Here is a 23,971-nt window from a genome sequence, read left to right on the forward strand (position 1 = left end):
TCCACTTGGGCATTTCGTTGGTCACTCTTATATTATGATAGTGCTCACATTAGTGCTTAGTGTTTTGGAAAGTACTTACGATGCACTAACCTTTGGCGTTTGTATACACGACTCCAAAAGTGCATTACCACCTGCAATTCTCCCTTTCCTGCAATAGCAGGCAACCCAAAAAGCTCAGCGGTTGGGTTGGTTGCACATTCGAAAGGCATTGGACCAAACCACAATTTTGTTACAAATATATCAGTGTGCCAAACTGCAAATAACAGAATAAAATAAATTGTTAAGACTTAACATTTTATTATCGTGATGGCAATGGATGACATAAAAGTTACAAAATCATCTTACCTAAGCAGTTCAAACAAGGTGAATGGTAAGAAATAGACATAAGAGGAAAGCAGTTTCTTTCCTTTTTCCAAAAGAAAATCTCCTAAAAAAGAAAAAGATTATATAATGTAAAGGTTTAATATAAAAGCCTAACAACCCCAAAACAAACATCCACACGACACAGAAAGAGAGAGAAACACAGAATAAGGAACACCAATGGCTTAGCTGACTAGCGGGCCCCTCATACAAGATAAAGAGATGGGACCCTAGTTGTAAACCTAATTGTTATAATAATAATAATAATAATTATTATTATTATTATTATTAAAAAATCGTCTACTTTCCCAATCTCTGACCTACCTAAGAGCATGTCTGCATATAGCGGTCATGTGAGTACCTTTTGTCAATGAGTGGCCCTAAAGGTCAAAAGGGATGCAAATCTCAGAGAGAGGAACAAAAACTTTCTTATGATAAATTCTAGGAGAAAGTTCGAAGAATTACTTTTGACGGGTGCTTTCTTGTTTTTCGGGGACAGAAAATTGTATCGGCTAAAATTACAGTATATAATATTGCAAATTTGCAAGTGCATTTATTTACAATGCAATTTGAGGTAATAAAGAAATTGAGGACTTCGGGACAAACGACTTGTCAAGTCCAAAAAGTGAAACTATAAAGGAGATAGCTTCACAAGGATTTCTATTCATCTGATTTTCTTCAAACTTGGCACATATATACTAGACCGAAAATAAATGCACATATGTTTTTTTTGTTTCTTTAGGAGAACAGGTTAAAGGAGGCAAAGGGTCCCTTTTAAAAAAAGGGTACCTTTGATTTAAAAGGACCAAATTAAAGAAACGAAACTCTGCCGATGCAAAGATGACTTCCAAGTACAAAATACGGGTTTTGAAGTTTTTCACAGAGAAGTATTGCGGAGGCAATGCTCCTTCGAAATGAGAAAGAACCCCGAACAATCTTTATGGAAATTGGATTTCGGTGGAATTGCTTGGAACCGTGTTATGTTGTAGATATGATGTTCCTGAGAAAAAGTCTCAGTGGGCACAACCAAAAATCGTTGGCCATTTGTTCACCACGAGGCCACTTTCTTTAAAAAAAAAAAAGCCAAAGAAAACGAGATTCGAGATTTTGGATAAAATGACTAAAACCGTGATTTTGTAGATATTGTGATTCCGAAAAAGTCTTAATGGCCATAACCACCAATCACTGATATTTGGCCACTACAGGGCCACTTTTTGAAAACAGCCAAATATGGTGATATTCTGGATTTCAATGAAAATCAGTAAAACTGCGATGTGTTGTAGATGTTGTGATCCTGAGAAAAAGTCTCAATAAGCACAACCACCAATCACTGACCGTTGGGTAACTACAGAGCCACATTTTTGCCAACAGCAGAACTTAACGTTATTTTGGATTTCATAGCAATTGCTTGAAACGGTGATATGTTGTAGATATTGTGATTCTGAGAAAAGGTCTTAATAAGCCCAACCACTAATCACTGAACGTTTGGTCACTACGGGGCCACTGTTTTGAAAGTAACAGAAGATGGCGATGTTCTGGATTTCGGTAAAAATGATTAAAACTGTGATATGTTGTAGATATTGAGATTCTGAGAAAAGGTCTTAATGGGCACAAACACTAATCAATGACCGTTTGGCCACAACGAGGCCACTTTCTTGAAAGTAACCGAAGATGGCCATGTTCTGGATTTCGGTAAAATGACTGAAACTGTGATATTTTGTAGATATTGTGATTCTAAGAAAAGGTCTTAATGAGCACAACCACTAATCACTGATCGTTTGGCCACCAATCACTGATCGTTTTGAAAGTAACCGAAGATGGCGATGTTCTTGATTTCGGTAGAAATGACTAAAACTGTGTTATGTTGTAGATATTGTGATTCTGAGAAAAGGTCTTAATGGGCACATACACTAATCAATGACCGTTTGGCCACAACGAGGCCACTTTCTTGAAAGTAACCGAAAATATTGATGGCCTGGATTTCGGTAAAAATGACTGAAAATATGATATGTTGTAGACATTGTGATTATGACAAAAAGTCTTAATGGGCACAACCAATAATCACTGGCCGTTTGGACACAACGAGGCCACTTTTTTGAAAGTAAGCGAAAATGGTGATGTTTTGGATTTAGATAAAAATGACTGAAACTATGATATGTTGTAGATTTTGTGATTCTGAGAAAACGTCCTAATGGCACAACCAATAATTACTGACCGTTTGGCCACTACAGGGCCACTTTTTAAAAGTAACGGAACATGGTGATGTTCTGGATTTCGGTAAAAATGACTGAAACTGTGATATGTTGTAGATGTGGTGATTCTAAGAAAAGGTCTTAATAGGCACAACCATTAATCACTGACCTTTGGCCACAACCAGGCCACTTTCTTGAAAGTAACCGAAAATATTGATGGCCTGGATTTCGGTAAAATTGACTGAAACTGAGATATGTTGCAGCCATTGTGATTGTGAAAAAAAAGTCTTAATAGTCACAGCCAATAATCATTGGTCGTTTGAACACTACGAGGGCACTTTTTTTAATATGGTGAAACTGTGATATGTAGTAGATCTCGTGATTCTGAGAAAAGGGCACACATACTAATCACTGACCGTTTGGCCACTACAGGGCCACTTTTTGGAAAGTAATCGAAAATGTTGATGTTCTGGATTTCGGTATAAATGACTGAAACTGTGATATGTTGTAGATATCGTGATTCTGAGAAAATGTCCTAATGGGCACAATCAATAATTACTGAGCGTTTGGCCACTACCGGGCCACTTTCTTGAAAGTAACCGAAGATGGCCATGTTCTGGATTTCGATAGAAATGACTGAAACTGTGATATGTTGTAGATCTTGTGATTCCGAGAAAAGGTCTCGATGGGCACGCATACTGCTCACTTTCCGTTTGGCCATTACAGGCCACTTTCTTGAAAGTAACCGAAAATGTTGATGTCCTGGATTTCGGTAAAAAAAAAAAAAAAAGACTGAACTGTGATATATTGTAGATTGCTGATTCTGAGAGAAGGTCTTAATAGGCACAACCACTAATCGCTGACCATTGGCCACAACTAGGCCGCTTTCTTGAAAGAACTGAAGATATTGATGGCCTAAATTTCGGTAAAATTGACTGAAACTGAGATATGTTGCAGCCATTGTGATTGTGAAAAAAAGTCTTAATAGTCACAGCCAATAATCATTGGTCGTTTGAACACTACGAGGGCACTTTTTTTAATATGGTGAAACTGTGATATGTAGTAGATCTCGTGATTCTGAGAAAAGGGCAAACATACTAATCACTGACCGTTTGGCCACTACAGGGCCACTTTTTGGAAAGTAATCGAACATGTTGATGTTCTGGATTTCGGTATAAATGACTGAAACTGTGATATGTTGTAGATATCGTGATTCTGAGAAAATGTCCTAATGGGCACAATCAATAACTACTGAGCGTTTGGCCACTACCGGGCCACTTTCTTGAAAGTAACCGAAGATGGCCATGTTCTGGATTTCGATAGAAATGACTGAAACTGTGATATGTTGTAGATCTTGTGATTCCATGAAAAGGTCTCCATGGGCACACAAACTAATCACTGACCTTTGGCAATAACCAGGCCACTTTCTTGAAAGTAACGGAACATGGTGATGTTTTGGATTTCGATAGAAATGACTCAAACTGTGATATGTTGTAGATCTTGTGATTCCGAGAAAAGGTCTCGATGGGCACACATACTGCTCACTTTCCGTTTGGCCATTACAGGCCACTTTCTTGAAAGTAACCGAAAATGTTGATGTCCTGGATTTCGGTAAAAAAAAAAAAAAGACTGAACTGTGATATATTGTAGATTGCTGATTCTGAGAGGTCTTAATAGGCACAACCACTAATCGCTGACCATTGGCCACAACTAGGCCGCTTTCTTGAAAGAGCTGAAAATATTGATGCCCTAAATTTCGGTAAAAATGACTGAAACTGTGATATGTTGTAGATATTGTGATTCTGAGAAAATGTCCTAATGGGCACAACCAAATAATTACTGACCGTTTGGCCACAACCAGACCACTTGAAAGTAACCAAAGATTCGGTAAAAATGATTTCGGTAAAAATGACTGAAACTGTGAGATGTTGTAGATATTGTGATTCTGAGAAAAGGATTTAATAGACACAACCACTAATCACTGACCGTTTCACCACTACAGGGCCAATTTTGGAAAGTAATCGAAAATGTTGATGTTCTGGATTTCGGTAAAAATGACTGAAACTGTGATATGTTGTAGATCTTGTGATTCTGAGAAAAGGATTTAATAAGCACAACCACTAATCACTGATCTTTTCGATACTACAGGGCCACTTTTTTGAAAGTAACGGAACATGGTGATATTCTGGTTTTCTTAAAAAATAACTGGAACTGTGATATGTTGTAGATTTTGTGATTCCGAGATTAAGTCTCAATGGGCAGACCCATTAATCACTGAGCGTTTGGCCATTACAGGGTCACTTTTTTTTAAAGTAACGGAACATGGTGATGTTCTGAATTTAGGTACAAATGACTGAAATGTGATATATTGTAGAACTTGTAAGGTCTTCATGGGCACACAAACTAATCACTGACCTTTGGCAACAACCAGGCCACTTTCTTGAAAGTAACCGAAGATGGTGATGTTCTGGATTTCGGTAAAAATGACTGAAACTGTGATATGTTGTAGATCTTGTGATTCTGAGAAAAGGACACAACCACTAATCACTGACCGTTTGGCCACTACCGGGCCACTTTCTTGAAAGTAACCGAAGATGGTGATGTTCTGGATTTCGATAGAAATGACTGAAACTGTGATATGTTGTAGATCTTGTGATTTCGAGAAAAGGTCTTAATGGGCACACACACTAATCACTTTCTGTTTGGCCATTACAGGCCACTTTCTTGAAAGTAACTAAAAATGTTGATGTCCTGGATTTTGGGAAAAATTACTGAAACTGTGATATGTTGTAGATTGCTGATTCTGAGAAAATGTTCTAATGGGTACAACCAATAATTACTGTCCGTTAGGCCACAACCAGGCCACTTGAAAGTAACAAAAGATGGTGATATTCTCGATTCCGGTAAAAATGACTGAAACTGTGATATGTTGTAGATATTGTGATTCTGAGAAAAGGATTTAATAGGCACAACCACTAATCACTGACCGTTTCGCCACTACAGGGCCAATTTTGGAAAGTAATGGAAAATGTTGATATTCTGGATTTCGGTAAAAATGACTGAAATGATGGAGTGTGTCAGTGGATCAATTGGATTAAGATTTTTAAGTGGGTTGTGAGTCAACAGGATATGACTCACTGCGACACACAACCCACCGTGACCCACTTTGACCCAACAATCCATTCTGACCCACCTAACCACTCTGACTCACCAACTCATAATGCTCAGTGCATTGTAGACAGCTTCTTCTGAGCACTGGTGAATTTGTCTACATTTTACTTTCAAGGCTTTTTTTTTCTTTTTTCATTTGTTTCTATTGAAAAAAGAACTTCAGGCACTCTTGCAGAACTTCAGGAAATTGATCATATTTGCAATTGTAGTAATAGCAATAGGAGTTACTTCTTGACTTTTCAGACACAGCCTAAGAGTTTTTAGAGGTGCTAACTACTGGAATTTTTTTGAATCACCTATAATGTATGAATTATTATATAAAAATTGAATATAACTATGTATGTGTGATCATCATGATCAAATTGCAAAGTCAACTGAAATGACATTTGGCATATACATAGTTAGGCCCTAATCTCAATATCATTTTTTAAAACTCCCTTTTGTTGAGGGTGGGCATTTTCTATATATAGGATTGATTTCTAAAAATAATCGAAAACGATCGATATTAGTTGACTGCCTAATATTGATATTAGGCAGTCCTTAATATGAACCACCTTGACTGCCATGATATAAATTTAACTTCAACTGCTTCTTCAATGTTGTTCTTCTTTTTAGTTTTTAGTTTCTATGGCTAGAGTCGAGAGTAAAAAAATATGCTGTTCAGTAAATGCTGTTTACAATGCAGTGAGCAGAGTGGGTCATGGTGGGTGATGGGTCGCAGTGGTCACGGTGGGTGGTGGGTCACATGCTGTTGACCCACGTCCCACTCAGAAAACTTGACCCACTTGACCCACCGACCCACTGACCCACTCCAACTCTGGTCAATGCTTCGGCGTCTGGAGTAAACAAGTTCTGCCAGGGGAACTTTTTTCTTTCAAAATATATTTTTATATGTTCATATTTATTATTATTATTAATTACTTTCTTGCATTTTTCCTACATTATCTTAGATTAGTGATCGCGGTTTAGGATAGATTATGTAAAGTCAAATACGGTATGTATGTTTACACTTTCGTTTCTTCCTTTCAAAATGCACTCCTATCTGTTCACGTAATCCAAACGTAGGCATACACTTCTGTATTGATCAACTATAACATTCTAGTTTATGAGTTTATTTGCTTTGGCTCTTCTGAGCTTAAGATGTAAGTAAAAACATATTAAGAACAAAATAATAAAGAAACTAAGTCTACCTGATGGATAAAAATAAGAAATTATATAAAATGCAATGAGCTGATCAGTACGGTACTGTATACGTACTTTTGGGCCACCCTGTATATTATTAACAATTTATTTCTTGCACTTAATAATAACTACAGTGACTCACATTAATATTCGGACACCATAGATATTACACATAATTTGCTTGCTGTACATGTAAAAATAATAAATGGGAAACCAACGGGAAACAAGCAAAACGCCAATGGTTTGGTCGAGCAAATATGCTATCAGTTAATTAAATTATGCAAATTAAGTCTACTTTATAAGCACGCAATTGCAATATACCGTATTTTGGACGCCACTTTAATATTCGGACAGTTGTTTTGACGTTTGTTTACCAATAGTGAGCGATACAGTGGAAGAGTTCCAGTTGCAGTTTAAGTTGTCCTGAGACAGGACATTTGTATCTGTTTAATTTACGAGTAATTAGTGTGACCGAGGGAAAGCATAAAAGGAAAATGGGGTACAAGGGACCAAGTACAACGTTTAAGCAAAGGCAGCTAGTAATATTTCACCATGCGAAAGGTCTATCGTACAAGGAAATTGCAGATCTACTCAATTTTTACAAAAGCACCGTTTTGACATTGTACAAAGATTTAATAGAGATTTTGAATCGAGTTAGTGCCTCAATAGGGTCGACCTGTGAAACTGAATGATGGACGGAAAAACAAATTGATTCAGAAAGTGAAGCAAATTCCAGAATAGGTGCGCTGAAATGAACAGTAGAGCTGTATGAAGACACAGGGAAGACGGTGCATCCTGAAACTGTGCGGCGAGTGTTGTGAAGTGAAGGGTTTAATGGGAAAATAGCTAGAAAAAAGCCTTTTCTTAGTAAATTTAACAAAGATAGAAGAATAAGTTCGCTAAAGTTCATATTGAGAAGCCCGCAACTTGATGGAATGTCGTGTTATTCACGGACGAATCAAAATTCAATCTCCACCATGAGTCCGATGCCAAGGTAATTGTGTGGCAGAAGCCAAATGCAAAGTTAGATCCTGCAAATCTTCAACCTAAGGTAAAGCATGGAGGAGGAAGTGTGATGGTATGGGGGTGTATTTTTGCATCGGGAGTGTGAGAACTGGTGTTTGTTGAAGGGATTATGACAAAGGAGGTTTATTTGAATATTCTCCGGCAAAATCTTCACCAAGGTGCTGAAAAATTAGGAATTATGGGGATGTTTAAATTTTACCAGGATAATGACCCGAAGTATAAAGCGCATGTGGTGCGCGAATGGTTGCTGTATAATTGTCCGAAAGTGCTTGAAACACCACCGCAGAGTCTCGACCTTAGCCCTAGAAAGCATATCTGGGATGAGCTACAGCATAAGGTCAAACGGGTACAAGTAACATCACGAGACGATTTGAAAGGGGCTCTCCGCCCAGCATGGGATGACATATCGCCCCATTCTACCAACAAACTTGTTGGAAACATGTCAAACTGTTTACAGGAAGTCAGGAAAAGTCGTGTGTTTCCCACTAAGTACTAGTGAAGCGTTTGTGAGCAAGCAACAACACACACAAAACATCTATGTAGTAGGTGTCCGAATATTAAACTGACGTTGCAAATACACAGTGTCATCAGTATCTGTAAGTTCTTTCTGCTTCTTTCGTTCAAGACACCTTATTTGTACTTCTTTTCTTTCTGTAAGTATATGAGTATCTAAATACCTAATTTTTTCACTCACACGGCTCCCATTTATTTCATAATCCTTCCTACTTTTAACAAAATGCAAGTGTCCGAATATTAATGTGAGTCACTGTAGCTAAAAATAACCACTTTTCGCATGGGTCAGATAAAATATCTATGTAAACAAACTGAACAACGAAACGAAAATATATCGGTAATTTTCTTTTACATATCGCGGGAAATGCCCCTTGAGACCTCCTGGTTCAAAATTTAAAAAGAACGCCTCTGGCTCCCAAGCGATGGGAGCTGTATTTAGAAGTCAACACCTCTGGAAGAATCACCATTCATCTCAGCGACCGTGAAAACTAAGGATTTGATACTAATAAAGGTCATTTTGGATTATTTTTACGTGTTTCGGTACATCTCCCCCCTCCCGGGAGCTGATTTTGAAAGTCATCGCTAATTGAAGTGTCACCATTGATCTTAGTGACCGTGAAAACTATGAATTCGACACAAATATCGGCCATTTTCTAATATTATTACATGTCTCGGTAAACGTCCCCCTCCCCTGAGACCCCTGGTTCGAATTTTTTTTTTAATAAAAACCAGTTGGTCCTGGTCTGGGGCCTGGACAAAAATATCCGTTATTAAAATTTAGTAACTTTCTGTCAACTCGTCTGATTCCCAGGCCGCACACAGACAGACACACAAGCAAACTCGAACAGATATAACAAACAGCGTTCTTTCGCATAGAATGTTGCTTCCACCCAGCCTAAGTGCCGGAGGGCTTCTTTTATACGTAAACACGTCTATTGAATCTGCCTCTTCTATCGAAGTAATGGATCGCGTGTAGTTCTATCTAGTATTAGCTGTTTTGTTATTATTGACCTTGAAGAACTAACAAATGGTTTCTCATGAAGTCACAAGTCGCTTTGGTCCGTGAAGTTGATATACAGTAGAAATGACCTACGCATTATTCACCCGTTGTGAAATAGAAAGATTATGTTGGTTTTATCTGAACACCCACAAATCTGTTATAGCAAGAGGTCTTTCCACAACTACTTCCAATCTAGATTAAATTTCACGCTTAACTTTTTGAGTCATACACAAGAGTATCATTGATATGTTAGTGTTAATAATATTTATGGAACCAAAGACAGGTTTTAAACTTCCAAACTGTGCTGTGCATAAAAGTCGGAAATCTTATACAGTGGTTTCATCCGTGTGTCTGTTGATGTATACCAGAGCAAAGACAGAAAGTGATATACAGAAATGGTTTACTGCTATTAATTCTTCATCCAATGAATAGAATAGGTTCCATCTCATCCGTTAACTTTATATTGAACCCAGAAGTGGTTCAAATTAGCAATTTCCGGTTCTAACATTTAACCCATAGATGAAAACGGTAACATACATGAAAACTTTTTTTTTTTTTTTTTGGTAAACGATTGCGCGTGTATAGGCAACATATCATGGTCATTCACAATCTCTACTAAAATTGAAAATGGTTTAAATTTATTATTGCTTCCGGTTTCAACAACAGTTTCAACTTTAATCGTCATAGCATAAAACGGTAACATAGCGAGAACTGATTTTTGAAAACGAGTTACCATCTAGAGACAACATCATGGGTACACAAAATATTCTACCGAAATTATAAATGGTTGAAATTTACTATTACTTCCGGTTTCAATTTCCAATTTACGCCTAATAGAAATAGTAAATGCTTCAAGATGTGGTCTTTTGCAATTAATTCAGTATCCAAAGAATATATTTTATTTCCTACGTTAACCTTCTACTCAAACCGGAATTGCTTCAAATTAGCCATTTCCGATTTCAACGTTTGTCGATATATAAAGAAAATGATAACGGATAGTGAGAAGTGGTTTCTGCAAACGATTTAGAGTCTAAAGACAAATATCTACAATACTAAATTCGGCTGTAATTAGAATTTATTATAAGTTCTGGTTTCAATAGCGGTTTCAACGTTTATCGCTATAGAATGAAAACGGCAGTAGATAGCTAGAAACAGTTTTAAGCAAACGATTCAGCCTCTCAACAAACATATCGTTACTATCCATATAACTCTACTAAAACTGGAAATTGTTCAAATTTACTAGTACTTCCTGTTCCAATACTGATTTCCGTAGAGCAAAAATGGTAAAATATATTAAAAAGTGACTTTTTGCAATCGATTCAACGTCTCAAGAATACCCTCCTCCATCTCCGTGGCAGCTTTGATCAAAGCAGAATTTGTTAAAATTAGCCATATTCTGTTTGAACGTTCCTCGCCATAGAGCAAAAACAGTAACAGATAGAACATTTTTGTCCAAACGATTTACCGTCTCTAGGCAACATACCATAATTATTGTCAACACCCTACCGGAACAGGAAGTGGTTCAAATTAACTATTACTTCCTATTTCAATTCTTTTTTCCATAGGGGGCGCGGTGGCTCAGTGGTAGAGCGTTCACCTCTGGTGTTTGGGGTCCTGGGTTCGATCCCAGCCCCCGCCAAGTGAACTTTGTGGTGGACAAACACCGTGCTCGTGGGTTATCTCGGGGTTCTCCCGTTTCCTCTCACTTTCTTCATTCCACCATTTCACTCATCTCTCCGTCACCTTCACCGTCTCCTTTAGCCTAACCGGCATAACCGTGGGACATAAAACTTAAAGATTTCATTTCATTTTTTTCTTTTTTCCATAGATCAAAACAATAGGTGATATCAGGATACGGCTTTTTATTACGATCAACAGGAAATGGTTCAAATTAACTATCATTTCCTATTTCAATTCTTGTTTCCAGGAATCAAAACAATAAGAGAGATCAAGATAAGGCTTTTTTAAATCAACTGAGGGTCGTAAGGAAATGTTCCTCCAAGAATTCAGTATCCCAAGAATATTTTCCACCAATTCCTATTCAAAACAGAAGTAGCTGAAGTTAGCCAAGTTCGATTTCAACGTGTATTGCTACAAGTTTAATGTATGACTAAGAGTTTCAACTTGTTGCATATATTAGACGAGTTACCAGTACCAATAGCAAACTAAAAGAAGTGAGTATCGTTTCACAGTGTGAAACGTAGATTTCCAAATTATATGAATTCAATAGTGAAACTTGAAGTAGTGTTATCATCTATCACAAAAGAAAATGCACGTTTTTCGCGGGATAGTATCCTTCTATCACCTCTCGAAATAATTAAATGTTTTAAAGGACCAATCCCTAACCATAAATCGATAAATGTATTACCTTTCGTTTTGCAGCTCAGACAAGATACGATAGAAATATCGTAAACCTTAATAGAAAGACAAAACAGCTACGTTCTTTTACAAGCTTGAAACATACAAATATTAGCAATATATATTTACAGAGTAGGGAGTTTCTGCTACGTTATTCCGTAGTTTATTGGATCCATACAGAACTACCACCCAGATGCTATGTGAGCTTTATGGTGGACAAATACCGTGTGCGTGGGAGTTTCCGGGGTGGTTCCGCTTCCTCCCACTGTTTTCATTCTACCAATTCATCCCATTATCATCCATACAGCCTGAGCCGTAGTTACCTAAAGAACGTATGACAAAGTCAAGTACTTGACCTACTAAGTAGAATTTAGTACGCTACCTTTAGACCACGGAGGCCAAAACCGTGAACTGGTGTGCTCATAAGATCAGTGCAATTTGTAGTTATGTTCAATTAACAAGCCAAATACCAAATGATGTTACATGTTCCTGTATTCTTTATATCATAGTATGATACTACAAATATAACAAAATATTATGATGAAATAAATCACCAAGACGCCAGGGTCGATTAGGTGTTCCTGGAACGGTGGCTCAGTGATTGAGCGTTCACCACTGGTGGATGGGGTCCCTGGTTCGATCCCAGGTCTCGCCAAATGAAATTTGTGGTGGACAAACACCGTGTGTGGGGGTTCTCGACGTTCTCCCATTTCCTCCCACTTTATTAAATCCACCATTTCATTTATTTCTCATCATCACCGTCTCCTTTAGCCTAGTCGGCATATCTGTGGGACGTAAAACTCAAAGATTTCATTTGCATTGTTTTGTTTTCGTATTACTAGTAACAGCAGTAGTGGTATTCGCTGTCGTATTAGTACAGTAATAAGTAGTAGCAGTAGTGGTAATAGTAACAGTAGTAGCAGTGGCAGCAATAGTGGAATTAGCACTAGCATTGGTAATCGTAATAGTAATAATAGTATTAGCAGTAGTAGTTGTAGTATTAGTATCACATAGGGTGTAGAAGTTTTATATATCTTATCTGTTACTCGTAATGCATTAATGAGTGTAGTATAAGACTTTTACGTCCATGAGCTGTATTATTGTATAATAAACATGGCTAGACAGAACAAGCACAAATAACAAATAGACAGACAATATAGGGATATAGAAAACAAACCTTGGGTAACTTTTCATACGATTTTCCCATTTGAGAAGGACAAATAGACATTGCAACATTATAACGACACATCTTTCATTTTGCATTGCATATTGAAGAATTGACTTGACTTATCAACTTGGTTGTTCTCAGGCCGGTTACGCCCGGCCCGTTTAGAGCCCGGCTCATTTGTGGCCGGCCAGTTTAGGGTCCGGTCCGTTTGTGCCCGATCCGGTTAGAGCCCGGCCCATTCTCTGCCAGGCTTGAGATTCGGGCCGGATCGGGTCTAGCCGGACACAGAATACAGATCCATCCGGGCCGTCTTCGGGCCTGGCTTTGCAGGGCTCTGGTCTACAGACACACGGATAAAACCGTTCTATAAGACTTCCAGCATTTATGCACAGCATAGGTTTGAAGGTCATTTCTATATTAACTTCATGAATTAAAGGGAACTTGTATTCCTCGAAAGGCATTTGTTGGTCCTTCAAGGTCAATCGAACAATGAAAAAACTGATACTAGGAGTATTTTAACACGCCACTCACTACAACGATATAATAGAATGCTGCCTCCGGCTGTTAATAAAAGCTTAACTAGCTGGAACTCGCTAGTACAGTAGCAACGTTATATACCAAACAACGTTGTACTGTGTAAGAAATGCTAGGGGTTGTTCTGTCCATGTGCGCCGCCTCCTTGGTGTTCCCTGGTTCCAACACTTACACAAATAATCTTGTCATGGCGCTGCAGGCAAGATTTTTAGTTTCGAAACATAAACATAATAAAATAAATATTTCTCGCTTGACACTATCAAAAAATAAACAATTAAAACATAGAGATGGGAGTTAAAATTTCTAACCTCTAAAACATAATTATTTGTTTCAAATATGTTTGTGCAAAGGCAACCAAGGAACACACTAAGTTAGTCACTTTATACTTTACGTTCACAACAAAATCCTTGCAGGGGGCGCGGTGGCTCAGTGGTAGAGCGTTCACCTCTGGTGCTTGGGGTCCGGACTCGATCACAGTCCCCGCCAAGTGAACCTTGTGGTGCACAAACATTGTGCTCGTGGGTTTTCTCGGTGTACTACCGTTTCCTCCCACTTTCTTCATTCCACCATTTCATTCATCTCTAATCATACCGTCCCGTTTAGCCTAACCCGCATAACCGTGGGACGTAAGACTCAAGGATTACATTTTCAAAATCCTTGCAAGTTCTTTTTGCAATACAATTAAAATTATTTTCTTCTATGATGATATTTTCATTTTAATTTGTATGAATGTAGTATTTTCTTTTAGTAACTTTTGATAACATCACTGCCTCTTGCACTCATTCTGCATCATCTAAGTTGTTGAAAATATACACTAAATACCACGATTATATATGTTGGGAATATGCATTACAGTAATTAAACTTGAACCCGGGTTTAAACGTGTTTCTTTACGTTTAAGTCAGCCGTGTTACCGACTGAGGTAGGACAGTCCCAACTTATCCTTATATTACCGGTATATTTTACTTTATCACAGCACAGCCCTTTATGACAGTGTTCATAAAAGATTTTAACTAAAAAGAAATCAATAAAAAAAATCGAGACTTTCCTGAAAACATATAACACGTCCCGCATTTATATGCACCCACATACATTTTGGAAAGTCGGCGCCGTTGGTTCTATCTGTTGTGTTTGAAATCAGTGTTTCTTTCAGAAACTATGTTCCGGGGGAGCACACTTCGTATTCCGGGGGCACTATTGATAACTTTCTATTTTTTTATTATATTATAGACGTATTATTTTGGTCTCTTCCGGGGGGCAGTCTCAGAGCTCCGGGCGGGCAGTACCCCCAAAAACACTTCTGGAAGAAACACTGTTTGAAATACACCTAATCTAATATAAATAAAATAAAAAGTTTGTTTGTGTGTCTGTCTGTCTGTATGTATCTGTGTGCTGCCTGGAGACCAGACGAGAGGACCGAGAGTTACCAAATTTTTATCTTGAGTACCTTGGCCCAGGTTCCAGATCAAGACGAAGCGTTTTTTTTTAAATCGAACCAAGAAGTCTCAGGACGTTTACAGGGACATGTAAAAGTAGTAGAAGATAACCGATATTAGTGTCGAATTCAAAGTTTTGGCGGTCGCTGAGATCAATGGTGAAACTCCGATTGCATTAACTTCCAAATTAACCCCACTTAGTTGCGGGTCGGGGTGCCGGAGGGGATACCTGACATGTAAAAATAATCCAAAATGGCCGATATTAATGTCAAATCCAAAGTTTTCGCACTCGCTGAAATCAACGGTGATACTACTAATACAGGCGTTGACTTCCAAATACAGCCACCACGCGAATAATGGTTTTTCTGATAGTTACTACTAAATGCAAGAAATAAATTATTAATAATAAATGGGAACAGATAGCAATGCATTTTGAAAGAAAGAAACGAAAGTGTAAACATACATAACCATGTCTGACTTTACGTAATCAAGCCTAAACCACGATCACTAATCTAACAAGAAGAAAGTTGGCTTTAGTAAATTAACTTCGGGGTCATTTTCTGCGAGGTAGTATTGCACATTTAAAATATGAACATTTAAGGATGCGCACGAGTCGAGACATGTCTCGAATCTGGACTGGAATTCGAGTTCAGACACACTTTGTAAAATTCGAGGCGAGTCAAGACAAACTTATTTCTCGACTCTAATTTTCGAGCCGAGACACGAGTCGAGTCGAGACTTTTCGTAAAAATCTCGACTCGACTCGAACGTCTCGAAAATCTTTCTATAATTTTTAATATTATTTTGAAGAAAGTATTCAGTCAGAAACAGCCTTGAAACCAATTCTAGTATTTATTACTTTAGAAAGGTACCGAACGCATAAACTTAATGGTTAATCATTCGAAATCAAGATTTAATTTTCAGCTCAATTCAGTTAATTAAAACTAATAATTAATGTCGTGATATTTGATTGTACTTCAAATATAATAATAATAATAATAATAATAATAATAATAATAATAATAATAATAATAATAATAATAATAATAATAATAATAAATGCTCTGGGGAGCATACACGTGAGAATGTATCTAGTATAGCTTGAGCAAGGCACAATGACGGCTGACGCGTATCGCACACTGCTTGCAGACTACGTACACCCCTTGATGACGACCATGTTTCCCAACGGTAGTGGCATTTTTCGACAAAATAATGCACCATGTCACAAGGCCAGGAGTGTGATGAAGTGGTTCGAGAAATGTTCAACAATGTTTTATATCTGTTGACGGTGTGCGAATTACAAGGGGGATGAGGTAAATCCCCATTGGTAATACTATATGTTCCTTTAACCAAAGGAGATTTCTCTCCATGTCAAAGAACTATGTACTGTGTAATTAAAATGTATGAGTTGTTTTATCTGTTGTGTGTATGAAATAAATTATTAAAAATGCAACAAATAAATTATTAACAATACATGTGATCAGATAGGAATGTATTTTGAAAAAAAAGAAAAGAAACGGTAAACATACTTAACTATACATAATCTGACTAAACTAACCGATGGTAACTAATCTAGAATAATGTAGGAAAGATGCAAGAAAACAATTAATAATAATAAATATCAACATATAGAAATATATTTTGAAAGAACAATGTTCCCCAGAAGTAACCTTGTAAATTTAGGATTTAGGATTTAGATTTCTGGGCTTTCGGCATCTGAGACAATTTAGCCCGTCACGTTCGAGGGATGATGTCTCTAGGCGAACACACTTTCTGGGGAAGGAAGAAAAGATTGGGGAAGAAAGGAAGTGATCTGAAACCTAAGGTATCACCCTGGCATCTTCCTGGTGTGAATGTGGAAAACCAAGGAAAATCTCATTCAGGGTGACTGGCCTGAAAAACTTTTAAATTTTTCGACCGAGTGCCCCAACCAGGAATCGAACACGGGAACGCCTTCACGTAATCATATAAACGTATGTTTGTCTATTCCATTGCATTGCGAATAGGCGAAATTGGAACAATGTTGCATTGGAGTCAGTCATTTAGTTCGAATAAAATCTGTTATTCCTAGCACAATCCCTTCGAGGACATTTCCAAGATCGGGGCAGTGACCCACATGGTCGAAAGTAGTGTTTCCACGAGATGAGACGAGAGAAGACTTCAAGCTGTCCCGTTTCGTCACATATCTCGTCTCGTGAGACGAGACACGAGAAATGAATCGTCTCGTGGCAACACTAGAACGGGTGAGGCCCACAAAAAGGAGCTGTTATACAAAGTGGTTAAAATTACAGCTTTTAACCACTTTCGTTTGGTTATCAGCACAACACACAACACGACTACAATCTTCCAATCAGTGTTTCTTTCAGAAAAAAATGTTCCTGGGAGTTATATTTAGGATTCTGGGGATACTGCTGATATTATTCTATTATAGATGTATTATTTTGGTCTCCCCGTCGGGGGCACTCTCAGAGTTCCAGGGGGCAGCACCCCAAAAACATGTCTGGAAGAAACACTGCTTAAAACAACGACTACTTAATTTCGACCACGGGCGTCCGAAGGGAGGGGGAAGGGGCCCGGCCCCCCTTGCTCACGAAAATATATGTGTAATATAGCAAACTACGTATATTAAATACCAGGCGTAATATAGCAATCAAGGAGATGACCCCCTTAAAAATTTCTTGGGGCGCCAATGGTTTCCAGTAAAGAATTATTACGACAGGAATATTTGTCAATATCGTCGGTACAGTCGAAAGGCAAGCCTTCGCCACTTATTCTGAAATCCTTTTTTCAAAACCTCTGGCGCCACTTCAAAAAATAAGAAGGCCTATGTGACTTTCTGATTTCAAAAATGACTTTGGTTCGAATAACATCATAAAACAATAAAACGAAACTAAATTTTATTGTCAAACCAGCATCCTTTCAAACTCAGTACAGAAAAAGGCCTACACGTTTCTGTCTTTGTTCGGAACGAGAAAACTCATGAAACAATGGTTAGTTGCTGATGAAACTGGCATTAAGAGAACTTGTATTTCTTTAAAGGATTTTTATACATAGATATAACCACCAGCCCTCGGAATGAAATCTTCTGAAACACTGATCTCAAAGAATGGTTTAACATTTTACTTGAATCTGGAACAGTATCACTAAATATTTAAACTTGAATCGGTTAGAAAAAGGAAATAAAAGCTGTTTGTAAGAATCATTTAAAAAATAACTTTAGGTCTTCCTTGTTCTTTTAGGATAGTCCTCATTTAAAAAAAAAACGCTGGTATACTTCCGAAGGCAATTATTTATTCCGAGTTAATAAATTTTTAAACAATTTCAAAAACTGTCTTTGCATTTTTGAGACATGACACGATACGAGGCATTTCAAGAGACGTCTCGTCTCGTCTTGGAAACGAGACGGAACAAGTAGTCTGTCTCGTCTCGTGTCTCGTATCAAAGGTTTCTGTCTCGTCTCGTGGCAACACTAGTTGAAGGAAAGAAACAAATGAAATCTTTGAGTTTTACGTCCCACGTTTATGCCGGTTAGGCTAAAGGAGACGGTGATGATGGGTAATGAATCAAATGGTGGAATGAACAAAGTGGGAGAACCCCGAGAAAACCCACGCACACGGTGTGTTTGTCCACCACAAAGTTCACTTGTCGAGGACTTGGATCGAACCCGGGACCCCAAGCACCCCAGTTGAACGCTCTACCACTGAGCCACCGCGGCCCCAAGAAAGAAACAAATATGTAAAGATACATATATGAGTACACACACACACGGATAAAGTAGTCATACATGTATTTTAAACTTCTGACTACTTAACCCCGACTAATTTAAGATTGCAAGAAAGTAATTATTAAGAAGAAATATAAACATATAGAAATGTATTTTGAAAGGAAAAAAAAGCAAACCGTAGAAGCCGTGTTATGAATCTGGGTTGCCCACTCAACAAGCAGACACCTTACCGAATTATCTGCGGCAGAACATTTGTGGTTTCGAAGCTTTATTTATACTGTGTGTGTTACGTAACGACGCTACGGGATGTCATTACTAGTGCGACCACCTCATTCAAGACCCGTTTTGTAAATTGATTGAGGAAAAAAGAGTGATTTCGTAAATCAACAAAACGGATCTTGTATATGGAGGCTGTAACTAAAAGGTACGGCAAAACTTCATGGGTGGATTCCTTATTGGTAGATAAGCAAGAAAGTTCAGATGGCCATATGTCGGGAAATGCATCGTTCCAGAGTTACGGCCTTTGAGCCGACTAATGGTGTGAAATAGTCACATTCTGGTCGCTCCTTAATGTGACTCAATTTAAACCTCAATATATCAAACTCTGATTAAGATAGGAAGGTAATTTTAGTAGCAATGTGTTCTGCAAAAATTAAGCTTTCCGCTGATATGCATTTTATGAGTGTATCCCCAAGAAATGCCATCTCCAAAATGCTTATGCAAAAATCAATTATAAAACAAGTAATTACCCTCCCAGTCCTCCGTGGTACTCCCACACATACATAAAATATACAGGGTGAGTCAAAAGTCCTTGGACACCTGCATAAGTTTGAAAATCGACGGGAAAAGTAAAAAGTGATGATGGGAACAGAGGTTTGATGAGGGGCCGCAACTTTTGAAGTGCATGTCATTCATGGCCGCCATCTTGAAATCCGCTATTTTGGATTCAAGTCACTTTTTAAATGGGAAGGGGTGTATGACTCATCAAATAACACTAGCTTGAGCTCAGGAATTTAGTGGTGTAATTTGTTTTTCCTATCTAGTACAGTTTAGAAGTTATTAATGTTCATAGGTGGGAAATTATCTTGATACTGAATGCTACAACACATGTTCTACGTGTTGGCCATCCCGTGTAATGCACAACTGTAGTCGCCGCAACCACTCTGACTGCACACGGAGGAGATGTCTCCTGAAATTTGGTCACAGGCTTGTTGGATGCGTTCCTCCAGGTGTCTCAAATCACGGATTGTCTCAGCATACACTATCTGCTTAAGATGTCCCCATAGATAAAAATCAAGGGGCATTAAGTCAGGGGATCTGGGCGGCCACTCCACGGGACCACGGCGACCAATTCACTTCCGTGGCAATTGTTCATCCAACCATTGACGGACACCAAGTCTATAGTGTGGAGGGGTTCCATCGTGCTGAAAATAAGATGGGAAAATGCCGTCAGCGTTCAGTGTGGCAGGGAACACAAAATCCTGCAACAGCATCAGATACTGTGGTGCAGTTAAGGTGTTGTAAATGAAAAATGGCCCAATGATGCGGGTGTACCATATGCCACACCACACCATCACCTTCGCTGGACTATGTTCTCGACTCGGGTCAACCCAGTTCGGATTTGCGTCACACCAGTATCGACAATTATGTCGATTAACCTCCCCGTTCAAAGTGAAATACGCCTCGTCACTGAACAGCATGCCCTTGACAAACGCAGGATTCAGTTCGTGTTGTTCAGTAGCCCACATGCAGAACTCCAACCGGCGATCAGGGTCATCCTCGTTCAGTTTATGTTGCATGTGCAACTTGTAAGGATGCCACTGATTGGCGTGCAATATCCGGACAACGGAGGATTGGCTTATTGGACATGCTAGGGACACACGACGGATTCTTCGTTTAGGACTTTTCACAAATGACGTAACAACCACCGTTGCAGTTTTCTCATTGGTGGCAGTCTTTGGTCGCCCACTACGTGCCCTATCTTGAACAGAGCCCGTCTCTCGGAATTTGGTGATCAAGTGAGCCACCGTGCTGTGCGATACCGGTTCTCTGTCTGAGTGCCGTCGGTTGTAGTCAGCTGCTATTGTTCGGTAGCTGCGTTCCACTGATATAAGGATGATTTCGATCTTCTGTTCACGTGTCAGACCTATTTTAGATCACCTGGAACAAAGAGAACTGGGTCAGTTACAAGGTAATTTCCCACTTTTGAACATTAATAACTTCTAAACTGTACAAGATTACACCACTAATTTTCTGAGCTCAAGCTAGTGTTATTTGATGGGACGTAGACCTTCTTCCCATTTAGAAAAATAGCTTGAATCCAAAATGGCAGATTTCAAGATGGCGGCCATGAATGACATACACTCCAAAAGTTGCAGCCCCCCATCAAACCTCTTTTCCCATCATCACTTTTTACTTTTCCCGTCGATTTTAAAACTTATGCAGGTGTCCAAAGACTTTTGACTCACCCTATATATATAGGCGGAAAGCATCGTCCTTTAGAAATACATAGATACCAAAAATATCTTACTAGGTTAATTAGGGTCTGAGCTATTGAGGTTTAAATTGAGTCACATTAAGGAGCGATCAGAATATGACTATTTCCACCATTAAGCCGCTCAATGGTCGTAACTCTGTAATGATACATTTCCCGACATATGGTCATATGAACGATTTTGCTTGTCTACCCATAAGGAATCCACCCCTGAAATTTTGCCGTACCTTTATGTTACACCTTGTATATATGTGTGTTGGTGCAACAGTAAGTTCCCAAGAATATAGATTAATTCATTTTTGATTTTAATCTATACAACAAATGCTTTTTACGAAAGCAATGAGCCTGCGAGTTAAAGATGGATAAAGACCGTGAATAAAATTAGGTCCACCGGAGTACTTTTTTTGTTTTTAGAAGAAAGACAAAAAGATTATACTTGGAATGCTATTCTGTTTAGCTGAAATTATTTTGAATTTTTTAAAAAAGTTTTGATTTGGACTTACGTATTATGCAAGTTAATACCCCTGAAACATAGGTGCTAACATAGAAAACAGAAAACGAAAAATACGAACAAAAAGAGTGGACTTGGGATGTTTTGTAATTCAGGTTTCCAATTCAAACTTCAAATGGAACTGGGGTAACTCGCTGACAATGGCTGACTTAACACTTTGACAATAGCGGGTGTAATGGCTGATTTAAGAACACAATTGATATGGCCTGTGTAGCTAAGTAGACTTCCACCCTTCCCCCTCAACATTGGATACGGAAATGGAAAACTTATTTAGAATTTGATTGTTGGTTCCAGTATATTTCAAGCATCACTTCTCGGAATCTGGGCCTGTGATATGTCGATATATCGCTATCATCGATATCTATATTATCATATATTAACATTCGATATCGCAAATATATGGACATGAATATATTCTAAATTTTCGATATCGATATTCGGGGAGTGGGGAGGTGAGGTATAAAGTCCCCTAAGACTTGCGATGGATGAAGAAATTAAACTTACTTTTTGCAAGATTGTTTTCTAATCATAATATCTTTATTACCAAACATTGCAATGGAAATACATCCACTAGCAAATTTGCAATATTATATGATGTAATTTCTTAGGCACCAGAACTTTTTTGTTCCTTGAAAAAAGAAACAAAAAATCACGTGCAAAAGCAAGTACTTCGAACTTTGAACTAGAATTTACCATAAGAAATTTTTTTGCTTCTCTCTCTTGGAGATTTCCATCCCTTTTGGCCTTTGGGACCGCTAATTGACAAAAGGTGCACACATGATCGCTATATGCATTCATGCTCTGAGTCAGAGTCAGAGATTTAGAAAAGGAAACGACTTTTTAATAATAATAATAATAATAATAATAATAATAATAATTATTATTATTATTATTATTATTATTATTATTATTATTATTATAACAATGGGGTTTACAGCTAGGGTCCCGTCTCTTTATCTTCCATGGGAGGGCCGCAAGTCTGCTACGCCACTGGTGTCCCCTATTCTGTGTTTGTTTCTTTTTTGTTTCGTGTAGATATTTGTTTTTGTGCTGTTAGGCTTTTATATGAAACTTTTATATTATGTAACTTTTTCTTTTTATGAGTTTCTTTTTTTTGGTGGGATGGGGGGAAAGAGAGAAATGCTTTCTTCTGATATCTGTTTCTTACCATTCATCTTGTTTGAACTGCTTAAGTAAGTCATTTTGTAACTTTTGATGTCATCCAACTCCGTCACAATAATAAAATTGTCACTCTTAACAATTTGTTTTATTCCCTTATTTGCAGTTTGCCACACTGATATATTTGTGACAAATTTGAGGTTTAGTCCAACGCCTTTCGAATTCGCAACCAACCCAACCGCCGAACTTTTTGGGTTGCCTGCTATTGCAGGAAAAGGAGAATTGTAGGTGGTAATGCACTTTTGGAGTCGTGTATACAATCGTCGGATAATTACTGTGAAACAGGGTGGAAAAAAATCATGATTTTTTTTTTAAATTTTTGTTGATTTTTTTTATTTAAATCGATTTTTTTGATTTAAATCAAATATTTTTCTTCGTATAATACGAGTCGTGAACTGAAGAAAAAACATTAGGAATTAGTATTAAATGTTAATTATGCCATTTAAGTGAAAGTATTGTGTTTTAATTTTGAATTAATTCCCAATTGTTAACCTATTTCAATCCCAAACAATGTTTCTTAAGCATTAAAAAAAGTACAGCAATGTATATCAACAAGACACTTTTCTTTTCACGAAAGTTACTGATATTTGGCAGGGGCATATTTTTAAACACTTCGAACTAGCTAGCGGCACGAAATACATATAAAGTACATTTCGCCTAAAATTAACCAACTAACTCTATGACCTATGGAACACGAAGGTCCAATGCCATGTTCACAAAAGCTCTCCTGGCTTCTATCCTTAGTCAACTGAATCCAATTTCTATTTTGTATTCTTATTTCTGCGAGATCCATCTTAATATTGTCCTTCCATCTGCGCCTAGGCCTTCCTAATGGTCGTTTTCCGATTGGACTTCCAGTTAAAACTTTGAAAGCGTTCCTACTTTCTTCCATTCTCGCTACATGTCCTGTCCACATGAGCCTCCAAGATTTAATGACCCTAACAATGTTTGGTGAACGGTATAAATTATGCAGTTCCTCATCATGAAGTTTTCGCCATTCCTCATTTCCGTTCCTTTTGGTTCCGAATATTCGTTTCAGGATTGTATTCTCAAATACTTTCAGTCTGCGTTCTTCCCTCAGTGTAAGCGACCATGTTTCACAACCATACAGCACAACAGGCAT

The 23,971-nt window shown here is 38.0% G+C and overlaps 1 protein-coding gene across 2 annotated transcripts in view; it reads right to left on the reverse strand.

Annotated features, from left to right (window-relative positions):
- Positions 1-23,971, reverse strand: part of fat-spondin (extracellular matrix protein f-spondin) — a 204,627-nt gene that overhangs the window by 64,602 nt on the left and 116,054 nt on the right. Inside the window, exon 12 of one of the 2 annotated variants that reach the window (XR_014130712.1) lies at positions 346-427. The exons of the other annotated variant lie outside the window; for it this stretch is intronic. The gene's annotated coding sequence lies outside the window, so the exon portion shown is untranslated. The remainder of the gene's footprint in view (positions 1-345; positions 428-23,971) is intronic. 2 annotated transcript variants of the gene reach the window in all.

Source organism: Thermobia domestica, chromosome 3 (genome assembly GCF_964235325.1).
Source record: "Thermobia domestica chromosome 3, izTheDome1.hap1.1, whole genome shotgun sequence".
Classification (NCBI taxonomy): Eukaryota; Metazoa; Arthropoda; class Insecta; order Zygentoma; family Lepismatidae; genus Thermobia; species Thermobia domestica.